Source organism: Schistocerca americana, chromosome 10 (genome assembly GCF_021461395.2).
Source record: "Schistocerca americana isolate TAMUIC-IGC-003095 chromosome 10, iqSchAmer2.1, whole genome shotgun sequence".
Taxonomy (NCBI): Eukaryota; Metazoa; Arthropoda; class Insecta; order Orthoptera; family Acrididae; genus Schistocerca; species Schistocerca americana.
The window spans coordinates 23,965,375-23,978,529 of NC_060128.1; positions in this window are offsets into that span (position 1 = coordinate 23,965,375).

Below are 13,155 nucleotides of genomic sequence, written 5' to 3' on the forward strand. Positions count from 1 at the left end.
TCGGCATTGTGCCTTTTGTATTTAATTCCGATGCAATTTCTGTGTTTCATCGGCAATAAGAAGGTCAGAGAGATACAGTAAACCTGAAGTGAAGCATCGGATTCTATAACTAGTGTCACAGGAATGGTTCATACATAGAGAGTAGGAAGAGACAGTCTTCTTGTTCTTAAGTCGGCATTGTGCCTTTTACTTGAATTCCGATGCAATTTCTGTGTTTCATCGTCAATAAGAAGGTCAGAGGGATACAGTAAACCTGAAGTGAAGCATCAGAATCTATAACTAGTGTTTCAGGAATGGTTCAAAACATAGACAGTAAGAAGAGTCAGTCTACTTGTATATAAGTCGGCATTGTGCCTTTTGTATTTAATTCCGATGCAATTTCTGTGTTTCATCGCCAATAAGAAGGTCAGAGGGATACAGTAAACCTGAAGTGTAGAAACGGAATCTATGACTAGTGTCACAGGAATGGTTCAAAACATAGAAAGTTAGAAGAGTCAGTCTTCTTGTACTTAAGTCGGCATTGTGCCTTTTCTATTTAATTCCGATGCAATTTCTGTGTTTCATCGACAATAAGAAGGTCAGAGGGATACAGTAAACCGGAAGTGAGGCATCGGAAACTATAACCAGTGTCACAGGAATGTTTCAAAAGATAGACAGTAAGAAGAGTCAGTCTTCTTGTACTTAAGTCGGCATTGTGCCTTTTCTATTTAATTCAGATGCAATTTCTGTTTTTCATCGTTAATAAGAAGGTCAGGGGGATACTGTAAACCTGAAGTGAAGCATCGGAATCTATAACTAGTGTCACAGGAATGGCTCAAAACATAGACAGTAAGAAGGGTCAGTCTTCTTGTACTTAAGTCGGCATCGTGCCTTTTGTTTTTAATTCCGATGCAATTTCGGTGTTTCGTCGTCAATAAGAAGGTCAGAGGGATACAGTAAACCTGGAGTGAAGCATCGGAATCCATAACTAGTGTCACAGGAATTGTTCAAAACATGGACGGTAGGAAGAGTCAGTGTTCTTGTACATAAGTTGGCATTGTGCCTTATGTATGTAAGTCCGATGCAATTTCTGTGTTTCATCGTCAATACGAAGGTCCAAGGGATACAGTAATCCCGAAGTGAAGCATCGGAATCTGTAACTTGGTTCACAGGAATGGTTCAAAACATAGACAGTAAGAAGAGTCAGTCTTCGCGTACTTAAGTCGGCATTGTGCCTTTTGTATTTAATTCTGATGCAATTTCGGTGTTTCATCGTCAATAGGAAGGTCAGAGGGATACAGTAAACCTGAAGTGTAGAAACGGAATCTATGACTAGTGTCACAGGAATGGTTCAAAACATAGAAAGTTAGAAGAGTCAGTCTTCTTGTACTTAAGTCGGCATTGTGCCTTTTCTATTTAATTCCGATGCAATTTCTGTGTTTCATCGACAATAAGAAGGTCAGAGGGATACAGAAAACCCGAAGTGAGGCATCGGAAACTTTAACTAGTGTCACAGGAATGGTTCAAAATATAGACAGTAAGAAGAGTCAGTCTTCTTGTACTTAAGTCGGCATTGTGCCTTTTCTATTTAATTCAGATGCAATTTCTGTTTTTCATCGTTAATAAGGAGGTCAGAGGGATACTGTAAACCTGAAGTGAAGCATCGGAATCTATAACAAGTGTCACAGGAATGGTTCAAAACATGGACGGTAGGAAGAGTCAGTGTTCTAGTACTTCAGTCGGCATTGTGCCTTTTGTATGTAAGTCCGATGCAATTTCTGTGTTTCGTCGTCAATAAGAAGGTCCAAGGGATACAGTAAACCCGAAGGTAAGCATCGGAATCTATAACTAGGTTCACAGGAATGGTTCAAAGCATAGACAGTAAGAAGAGTCAGTCTTCGTGTACTTAAGTCGGCATTGTGCCTTTTGTATTTAATTCCGATGCAATTTCTGTGTTTCATCGCCAATAAGAAGGTCAGAGGGATACAGTAAACCTGAAGTGAAGCATCGGAATCTATAACTAGTGTCACAGGAATGGTTCAAAACATAGAGAGTAGGAAGAGTCAGTCTTCTTGTACTTAATTCGGCATTGTGCCTTTTATATTTAATTCCGATGCAATTTCTGTGCTTCATCGTCAACAAGAAGGTCAGAGGGATACAGTAAACCTGAAGTTAAGCATCGGAATCCATAACTAGTGTCACAGGAATGGTTCAAAACATATACAGTAATAAGAGACAGTCTTCTTGTACTTAAGATGGCATGTGCCTTTTGTATTTAATTCCAATGCAATTTCAGTGTTTCATCGTCAATAAGAAGGTCAGAGGGATACAGTAAACCTGAAGTGAAGCATCGGAATCTATAACTAGTGTCACTGGAATGGTTCAAAAGATAGTCAGTAAGAAGAGTCAGTCTTCTTGTACTTAAGTCGGCATTGTGCCTTTTCTATATAATTCCGATGCAATTTCTGTGTTTCATTGTCAATAAGAAGGTCAGAGGTATACAGTAAACCTGAAGTGAGGCATCGGAATCTATAACTAGTGTCACAGGAATGGTTCCAAAGATAGACAGTAAGAAGAGTCAGTCTTCTTGTACTTAAGTCGGCATTGTGCCTTTTCTATTTAATTCCGATGCAATTTCTGTGTTTTATCGTCAATAAGAAGGTCAGAGGGATGCTGTAAACCTGAAGTGAAGCATCGGAATCTATAACTAGTGTCACAGGAATGGTTCAAAACATAGACAGTAAGAAGGGTCAGTCCTCTTGTACTTAAGCCGGCATTGGGCCATTTGTATTTAATTCCTATGCAATTTCAGTGTTTCATCGTCAATAAGAAGGTCAGAGGGATACAGTAAACCTGAAGTGAAGCGTCGGAATCTATTACTAGTGTCACTGGAATGGTTTAAAAGATAGTCAGTAAGAAGAGTCAGTCTTCTTGTACTTAAGTCGGCATTGTGCCTTTTCTATTTAATTCCGATGTAGTTTCTGTGTTTCATCGTCAATAAGAAGGTCAGAGGGATACTGTAATACTGAAGTGAACCATCGGAATCTATAACTAGTGTCACAGGAATGGTTCAAAACATAGACAGTAAGAAGGGTCAGTCTACTTGTACTTAAGTCGGCATTGTGCCTTTTGTATTTAATTCCGATGCAATATCGGTGTTTCAACGTCAATAAGAAGGTCAGAGGGATACAGTAAACCTGAAGTGAAGCATCGGAATCTGTAACTAGTGTCATAGGAATGGTTCAAAACATGGACAGTAGGAAGATTCAGTCCTCTTGTACTTAGGTCGCAATGTGCCTTTTGTATTTAATTCCGATGCAATTTCTGTGTTTCATCGTCAATAAGAAGATCCAAGGGATACAGTAAACCCGATGTGAAGCATCGGAATCTATAACTAGGTTCACAGGAATGGTTCAAAACATAGACAGTAAGAAGAGTCAGTCTTCTTGTACTTAAGTCGGCATTGTGCCTTTTGTATTTAATTCCGATGCAATTTCTGTGTTTCATCGGCAATAAGAAGGTCAGAGAGATACAGTAAACCTGAAGTGAAGCATCGGATTCTATAACTAGTGTCACAGGAATGGTTCATACATAGAGAGTAGGAAGAGACAGTCTTCTTGTACTTAAGTCGGCATTGTGCCTTTTACTTGAATTCCGATGCAATTTCTGTGTTTCATCGTCAATAAGAAGGTCAGAGGGATACAGTAAACCTGAAGTGAAGCATCAGAATCTATAACTAGTGTTTCAGGAATGGTTCAAAACATAGACAGTAAGAAGAGTCAGTCTACTTGTATATAAGTCGGCATTGTGCCTTTTGTATTTAATTCCGATGCAATTTCTGTGTTTCATCGACAATAAGAAGGTCAGAGGGATACAGTAAACCTGAAGTGTAGAAACGGAATCTATGACTAGTGTCACAGGAATGGTTCAAAACATAGAAAGTTAGAAGAGTCAGTCTTCTTGTACTTAAGTCGGCATTGTGCCTTTTCTATTTAATTCCGATGCAATTTCTGTGTTTCATCGACAATAAGAAGGTCAGAGGGATACAGTAAACCGGAAGTGAGGCATCGGAAACTATAACCAGTGTCACAGGAATGTTTCAAAAGATAGACAGTAAGAAGAGTCAGTCTTCTTGTACTTAAGTCGGCATTGTGCCTTTTCTATTTAATTCAGATGCAATTTCTGTTTTTCATCGTTAATAAGAAGGTCAGAGGGATACTGTAAACCTGAAGTGAAGCATCGGAATCTATAACTAGTGTCACAGGAATGGCTCAAAACATAGACAGTAAGAAGGGTCAGTCTTCTTGTACTTAAGTCTTCATTGTGCCTTTTGTATTTAATTCCGATGCAATTTCGGTGTTTCGTCGTCAATAAGAAGGTCAGAGGGATACAGTAAACCTGAAGTTAAGCATCGGAATCCATATCTAGTGTCACAGGAATGGTTCAAAACATATACAGTAATAAGAGACAGTCTTCTTGTACTTAAGATGGCATTGTGCCTTTTGTATTTAATTCCGATGCAATTTCAGTGTTTCATCGTCAATAAGAAGGTCAGAGGGATACAGAAAACCTGAAGTGAAGCATCGGAATCTATAACTAGTGTCACAGGAATGGTTCAAAAGATAGTCAGTAAGAAGAGTCAGTCTACTTGTACTTAAGTCGGCATTGAGCCTTTTGTATTTAATTCCGATGCAATATCGGTGTTTCATCGTCAATAAGAAGGTCAGAGGGATACAGTAAACCTGACGTGAAGCATCGGAATCTATAACTAGTGTCAAAGGAATGGTTCAAAACATGGACAGTAGGAAGATTCAGTCTTTTTGTACTTAAGTCGGCATTGTGCCTTTTGTATTTAATTCCGATGCAATTTCTGTGTTTCATCGTCAATAAGAAGGTCCAAGGGAAACAGTAAACCCGAAGTGAAGCATCGGAATATATAACTAGGTTCACAGGAATGGTTCAAAACATAGACAGTAAGAAGAGTCAGTCTTCTTGTACTTAAGTCGGCATTGTGCATTTTGTATTTAATTCCGATGCAATTTCTGTGTTACATCGACAATAAGAAGGTCAGAGGGATACAGTAAACCTGAAGTGAAGCATCGGAATCTATAGCTAGTGTCACAGGAATGGTTCAAAACATAGACAGTAAAAAGGGTCAGTCTTCTTGTACTTAAGTCGGCATTGTGCCTTTTGTATTTAATTCCGAAGCAATTTCGGTGTTTCGTCGTCAATAAGAAGGTTAGAGGGATACTGTAAACCTGAAGTGAAGCATCGGAATCTATAAATAGTGTCACAGGGATGGTTCAAAACATAGAGAGTAGGAAGAGTCAGTCTTGTACTTAAGTCGGCATTGTGCCTTTTGTATTTCATTCCGATGCAATTTCGGTGTTTTATCGTCAATAAAAAGTCAGAGGGATACAGTAAACCTGAAGTGTAGAAACGGAATCTATGACTAGTGTCACGGGAATGGTTCAAAACATAGAAAGTTAGAAGAGTCACTCTTCTTGTACTTAAGTCGGCATTGTGCCTTTTCTATCTAATTCCGATGCAATTTCTGTATTTCATCGACAATAAGAAGGTCAGAGGGATACAGTAAACCTGAAGTGAGGCATCGGAAACTATAACTAGTGTCACAGGAATGGTTCATATCATAGACAGTAAGAAGGGTCAGTCTTCTTGTACTTCAGTCGGCATTGTGCCTTTTGTATTTAATTCCGATGCAATTACGGTGTTTCGTCGTCAATAAGAAGGTCAGAGGGATACAGTAAACCTGAAGTGAAGCATCGGAATCTATAACTAGTGTCACAGGAATTGTTCAAAACATGGACGGTAGGAAGAGTCGGTGTTCTTGTACTTAAGTCGGCATTGTGCCTTTTGTATGTACGTCCGATGCAATTTCTGTGTTTCATCGTCAATAAGAAGGTCCAAGGGATACAGTAAACCCGAAGTGAAGCATCGGAATCTATAACTAGGTTCACAGGAATGGATCAAAGCATAGACAGTAAGAAGAGTCAGTCTTCGTGTACTTAAGTCGGCATTGTGCCTTTTGTATGTAATTCCGATGCAATTTCAGTGTTTCACCGTCAATAAGAAGGTCAGAGGGATACAGTAAACCTGAAAAGAAGCATCGGAATCTATAACTAGTGTCACAGGAATGGTTCAAAAGATAATCAGTAAGAAGAGTCAGTCTTCTTGTACTTAAGTCGGCATTGTGCCTTTTCTATTTAATTCCGATGCAGTTTCTGTGTTTCATCGTCAATAAGGAGGTCAGAGGGATACTGTAAACCTGAAGTGAAGCATCGGAATCTATAACTAGGTTCACAGGAATGGTTCAAAACATAGACAGTAAAAAGAGTCAGTCTTCTTGTACTTAAGTCGGCATTGTGCATTTTGTATTTAATTCCGATGCAATTTCTGTGTTTCATCGACAATAAGAAGGTCAGAGGGATACAGTAAACCTGAAGTGAAGCATCGGAATCTATAACTAGTGTCACAGGAGTGGTTCAAAACATAGAGAGTAGGAAGAGCCCGTCTTCTTGTACTTAAGTCGGCATTGTGCCTTTTCTATTTAATTCCGATGCAATTTCTGTGTTTCATCGTCAATAAGAAGGTCAGAGGGATACTGTAAAACTGAAGTGAAGCATCGGAATCTATAAATAGTGTCACAGGGATGGTTCAAAGCATAGAGAGTAGGAAGAGTCAGTCTTGTACTTAAGTCGGCATTGTGACTTTTGTATTTCATTACGATGCAATTTCGGTGTTTCATCGTCAATAAGAAGGTCAGAGGGATACAGTAAACCTGAAGTGTAGAAACGGAATCTATGACTAGTGTCACAGGAATGGTTCAAAACATAGAAAGTTAGAAGAGTCAGTCTTCTTGTACTTAAGTCGGCATTGTGCCTTTTCTATATAATTCCGATGCAATTTCTGTGTTTCATCGACAATAAGAAGGTCAGAGGGATACAGTAAACCTGAAGTGAGGCATCGGAAACTATAACTAGTGTCACAGGAATGGTTCAAAAGATAGACAGTAAGAAGAGTCAGTCTTCTTGTACTTAAGTCGGCATTGTGCCTTTTCTATTTAATTCAGATGCAATTTCTGTTTTTCATCGTTAATAAGAAGGTCAGAGGGATACTGTAAACCTGAAGTGAAGCATCGGAATCTATAACTTGTGTCACAGGAATGGTTCAAAACATAGACAGTAAGAAGGGTCAGTCTTCTTGTACTTAAGTCGGCATTGTGCCTTTTGTATTTACTTCCGATGCAATTTCGGTGTTTCTTCGTCAATAAGAAGGTCAGAGGGATACAGTAAACCTGAAGTGAAGCATCGGAATCTATAACTAGTGTCACAGGAATTGTTCAAAACATGGACGGTAGGAAGAGTCAGTGTTCTTGTACTTAAGTCGGCATTGTGCCTTTTGTATGTAAGTCCGATGCAATTTCTGTGTTTCATCGTCAATAAGAAGGTCCAAGGGATACAGTAAACCCGAAGTGAAGCATCGGAATCCATAACTAGGTTCACAGGAATGGTTCAAATCATAGACAGTAAGAAGAGTCAGTCTTCGTGTACTTAAGTCGGCATTGTGCCTTTTGTATTTAATTGCGATGCAATTTCTGTGTTTCATCGACAATAAGAAGGTCAGAGGGATACAGTAACCCTGAAGTGAGGCATCGGAATCTGTAACTAGTGTCACAGGAATGGTTCACAACATAGAGAGTAGGAAGAGTCAGTCTTCTTGTACTTAAGTCGGCATTGTGCCTTTTCTATTTAATTCCGATGCAATTTCTGTGTTTCATCGTCAACAAGAAGGTCAGAGGAATACAGTAAACCTGAAGTTAAGCATCGGAATCCATAACTAGTGTCACAGGAATGGTTCAAATGCTAGACAGTAAGAAGAGTCAGTCTTCTTGTACTTAAGTCGGCATTGTGCCTTTTCTATTCAATTCAGATGCAATTTCTGTTTTTCATCGTTAATAAGGAGGTCAGTGGGATACTCTAAACCTGAAGTGAAGCATCGGAATCTATAACTAGTGTCACAGGAATGGTTCAAAACATAGACTGTAAGAAGGGTCAGTGTTCTTGTACTTAAGTCGGCATTGTGCCTTTTGTATTTAATTCCGATGCAATTTCGGTGTTTCGTTGTCAATAAGAAGGTCAGAGGGATACAGTAAACCTGAGGTGAAGCATCGGAATCTATAACTAGTGTCACAGGAATGGTTCAAAAGATAGTCAGTAAGAAGAGTCAGTCTTCTAGTACTTAAGTCGGCATTGTGCCTTTTCTATTCAATTCCGATGCAATTTCTGTGTTTCATCGTCAATAAGAAGGTCAGAGGGATACTTAAACCTGAAGTGAAGCATCGGAATCTACAACTAGTGTCACAGGAATGGTTCAAAACATACACAGTAAGAAGGGTCAGTCTACTTGTACTTAAGTCGGCATTGTGCCTTTTGTATTTAATTCCGATGCAATATCGGTGTTTCATCGTCAATAAGAAGGTCAGTGGGATACAGTAAACCTTAAGTGAAGCATCGGAATCTATAACTAGTGACAGAGGAATGGTTCAAAACATGGACAGTAGAAAGATTCAGTCGGCTTGTACTTAAGTCGGCATTGTGCCTTTTGTATTTAATTCCGATGCAACTTCTGTGTTTCATCGTCAATAAGACGGTCCAAGGGATAAAGTAAACCTAAAGTGAAGCATCGGAATCTATAACTAGGTTCACAGGAATGGTTCAAAGCATAGACAGTAAGAAGAGTCAGTCTTCGTGTACTTAAGTCGGCATTGTGCATTTTGTATTTAATTCCGATGCAAATTCTGTGTTTCATCGACAATAAGAAGGTCAGAGGTATACAGTAAACCTGAAGTGAAGCATCGGAATCTATAACTAGTGTCACAGGAATGGTTCAAAACATAGAGAGTAGGAAGAGTCATTCTTCTTGTACTTAAGTCGGCATTGTGCCGTTTCTATTTTATTCCGATGCAATTTCTGTGTTTCATCGTCAACAAGAGGTCAGAGGGATACAGTAAACCTGAAGTTAAGCATCGGAATCCATAACTAGTGTCACAGGAATGGTTCAAACCATATACAGTAATAAGAGACGGTCTTCTTGTACTTAAGATGGAATTGTGCCTTTTGTATTTAATTCCGATGCAAATTCAGTGTTTCATCGACAATAAGAAGGTCAGAGGGATACAGTAAACCTGAAGTGAAGCATCGGAATCTATAACTAGTGTCACAGGAATGATTCAAATGATAGTCAGTAAGATGAGTCAGTCTTGTTGTACTTAAGTCGGCATTGTGCCTTTTCTATTTAATTCCGATGCAATATATGTGTTTCATCGACAATAAGAAGGTCAGAGGGATACAGTAAACCTGAAGTGAGGCATCGGAAACTATAACTAGTGTCACAGGAATGGTTCAAAAGATAGACAGTAAGAAGAGTCAGTCTTCTTGTACTTAAGTCGGCATTGTGTCTTATCCATTTAATTCAGATGCAATTTCTGTTTTTCATCGTTAATAAGAAGGTCAGAGGGATACTGTAAACCTGAAGTGAAGCATCGGAATCTATTACTAGTGTCACAGGAATGGTTCGAAACATAGACAGTAAGAAGGGTCAGTCTTCTTGTACTTAAGTCGGCATTGTGCCTTTTGTATTTAATTCCGATGCAATTTCGGTGTTTCGTCGTCAATAAGAAGGTCAGAGGGATACAGTAAACCTGAAGTGAAGCATCGGAATCTATAACTAGTGTCACAGGAATTGTTCAAAACATGGACGGTAGGAAGAGTCAGTGTTCTTGTACTTAAGTCGGCATTGTGCCTTTTGTATGTAAGTCCGATGCAATTTCTGTGTTTCATCGTCAATAAGAAGGTCCAAGGGATACAGTAAACCCGAAGTGAAGCATCGGAATCTATAACTAGGTTCACAGGAATGGTTCAAAACATAGACAGTAAGAAGAGTCAGTCTTCGTGTACTTAAGTCGGCATTGTGCCTTTTGTATTTAATTCCGATGCAATTTCTGTGTTTCATCGACAATAAGAAGGTCAGAGGGATACAGTAAACCTGAAGTGAGGCATCGGAATCTATAACTAGTGTCACAGGAATGGTTCAAAACATAGAGAGTAGGAAGAGTCAGTCTTCTTGTACTTAAGTCGGCATTGTGCCTTTTCTATTTAATTCCGATGCAATTTCTGTGTTTCATCGTCAACAAGAAGGTTAGAGGGATACAGTAAACCTGAAGTTAAGCATCGGAATCCATAACTAGTGTCACAGGAATGGTTCAAAAGATAGCCAGTAAGAAGAGTCAGTCTTCTTATATTTAAGTCGGCATTGTGCCTTTTCTATTTAATTCAGATGCAATTTCTGTTTTTCATCGTTAATAAGAAGGTCAGAGGGATACTGTAAACCTGAAGTGAAGCATCGGAATCAATAACTAGTGTCACAGGAATGGTTCAAAACATAGACAGTAAGAAGGGTCAGTCTTCTTGTACTTAAGTCGGCATTGTGCCTTTTGTATTTTAATCCGATGCAATTTCGGTGTTTCGTTGTCAATAAGAAGGTCAGAGGGATACAGTAAACCTGACGTGAAGCATCGGAATCTATAACTAGTGTCACAGGAATTGTTGAAAACATTGACGGTAGGAAGAGTCAGTGTTCTTGTACTTAAGTTGGCATTGTGCCTTTTGTATGTAAGTCCGATGCAATTTCTGTGTTTCATCGTCAATAAGAAGGTCCAAGGGATACAGTAAACCCGAAGTGAAGCATCGGAATCTATAACTAGGTTCACAGGATTGGTTCAAAACATAGACAGTAAGAAGAGTCAGTCTTCGTGTACTTAAGTCGGCATTGTGCCTTTTGTATTTAATTCCGATGCAATTTCTGTGTTTCATCGACAATAAGAAGGTCAGAGGGATACAGTAAACCTGAAGTGAAGCATCGGAATCTATAACTAGTGTCACAGGAATGGTTCAAAACATAGATAGTAGGAAGAGTCAGTCTTCTTGTACTTAAGTCGGCATTGTGCCTTTTCTATTTAATTCCGATGCAGTTTCTGTGTTTCATCGTCAACAAGAAGGTCAGAGGGATACAGTAAACCTGAAGTGAGGCATCGGAAACTATAACTAGTGTCACAGGAATGGTTCAAAAGATAGACAGTAAGAAGAGTCAGTCTTCTTGTACTTAAGTCGGCATTGTGTCTTTTCCATTTAATTCAGATGCAATTTCTGTTTTTCATCGTTAATACGAAGGTCAGAGGGATACTGTTAACGTGAAGTTAAGCATCGGAATCCATAACTAGTGTCACAGGAATGGTTCAAAACATATACAGTAATAAGAGACAGTCTTCTTGTACTTAAGATGGCATTGTGCCTTTTGTATTTAATTCCGATGCAATTTCAGTGTTTCATCGTCAATAAGAAGGTCAGAGGGATACAGTAAACCTGAAGTGAAGCATCGGAATCTATAACTAGTGTCACAGGAATGGTTCAAAAGATAGTCAGTAAGAAGAGTCTGTCTTCTTGTACTTAAGTCGGCATTGTGCCTTTTCTATTTAATTCCGATGCAATTTCTGTGTTTCATCGTCAATAAGAAGGTCAAAGGGAGACTTAAACCTGAAGTGAAGCATCGGAATCTACAACTAGTGTCACAGGAATGGTTCAAAACATACACAGTAAGAAGGGTCAGTCTACTTGTACTTAAGTCGGCATTGTTCCTTTCTCTATTTCACTCCGATGCAATAGCGGTGTTTCATCGTCTATAAGAAGGTCAGAGGGATACAGTAAACCTTAAGTGAAGCATCGGAATCTATAACTAGTGACACAGGAATGGTTCAAAACATGGACAGTAGAAAAATTCAGTCGTCTTGTACTTAAGTCGGCATTGTGCCTTTTGTATTTAATTCCGATGCAATTTCTGTGTTTCATCGTCAATAAGACGGTCCAAGGGCTACAGTAAACCCGAAGTGAAGCATCGGAATCTATAACTAGGTTCACAGGAATGGTTCAAAACATAGACAGTAAGAAGAGTCAGTCTTCGTGTACTTAAGTCGGCATTGTGCCTTTTGTATTTAATTCCGATGCAATTTCTGTGTTTCATCGACAATAAGAAGGTCAGACGGATACAGTAAACCTGAAGTGAAGCATCGGAATCTATAACTAGTGTGACAGGAATGGTTCAAAACATAGAGAGTAGGAAGAGTCAGTCTTCTTGTACCTAAGTCGGCATTGTGCCTTTTCTATTTAAATCCGATGCAATTTCTGTGTTTCATCGTCAACAAGAGGTCAGAGGGATACAGTAAACCTGAAGTTAAGCATCGGAATCCATAACTAGTGTCACAGGAATGGTTCAAACCATATACAGTAATAAGAGACAGTCTTCTTGTACTTAAGATGGAATTGTGCCTTTTGTATTTAATTCCGATGATATTTCAGTGTTTCATCGTCAATAAGAAGGTCAGAGGGATACAGTAAACCTGAAGTGAAGCATCGGAATCTATAACTAGTGTCACAGGAATGGTTCAAATGATAGTCAGTAAGATGAGTCAGTCTTCTTGTACTTAAGTCGGCATTGTGCCTTTTCTATATAATTCCGATGCAATTTCTGTGTTTCATCGACAATAAGAAGGTCAGAGGGATACAGTAAACCTGAAGTGAGGCATCGGAAACTATAACTAGTGTCACAGGAATGGTTCAAAAGATAGACAGTAAGAAGAGTCAGTCTTCTTGTACTTAAGTCGGCATTGTGCCTTTTCTATTTAATTCAGATGCAATTTCTGTTTTTCATCGTTAATAAGAAGGTCAGAGGGATACTGTAAACCTGAAGTGAAGCATCGGAATCTATAACTTGTGTCACAGGAATGGTTCAAAACATAGACAGTAAGAAGGGTCAGTCTTCTTGTACTTTTGTCGGCATTGTGCCTTTTGTATTTACTTCCGATGCAATTTCGGTGTTTCTTCGTCAATAAGAAGGTCAGAGGGATACAGTAAACCTGAAGTGAAGCATCGGAATCTATAACTAGTGTCACAGGAATTGTTCAAAACATGGACGGTAGGAAGAGTCAGTGTTCTTGTACTTAAGTCGGCATTGTGCCTTTTGTATGTAAGTCCGATGCAATTTCTGTGTTTCATCGTCAATAAGAAGGTCCAAGGGATACAGTAAACCCGAAGTGAAGCATCG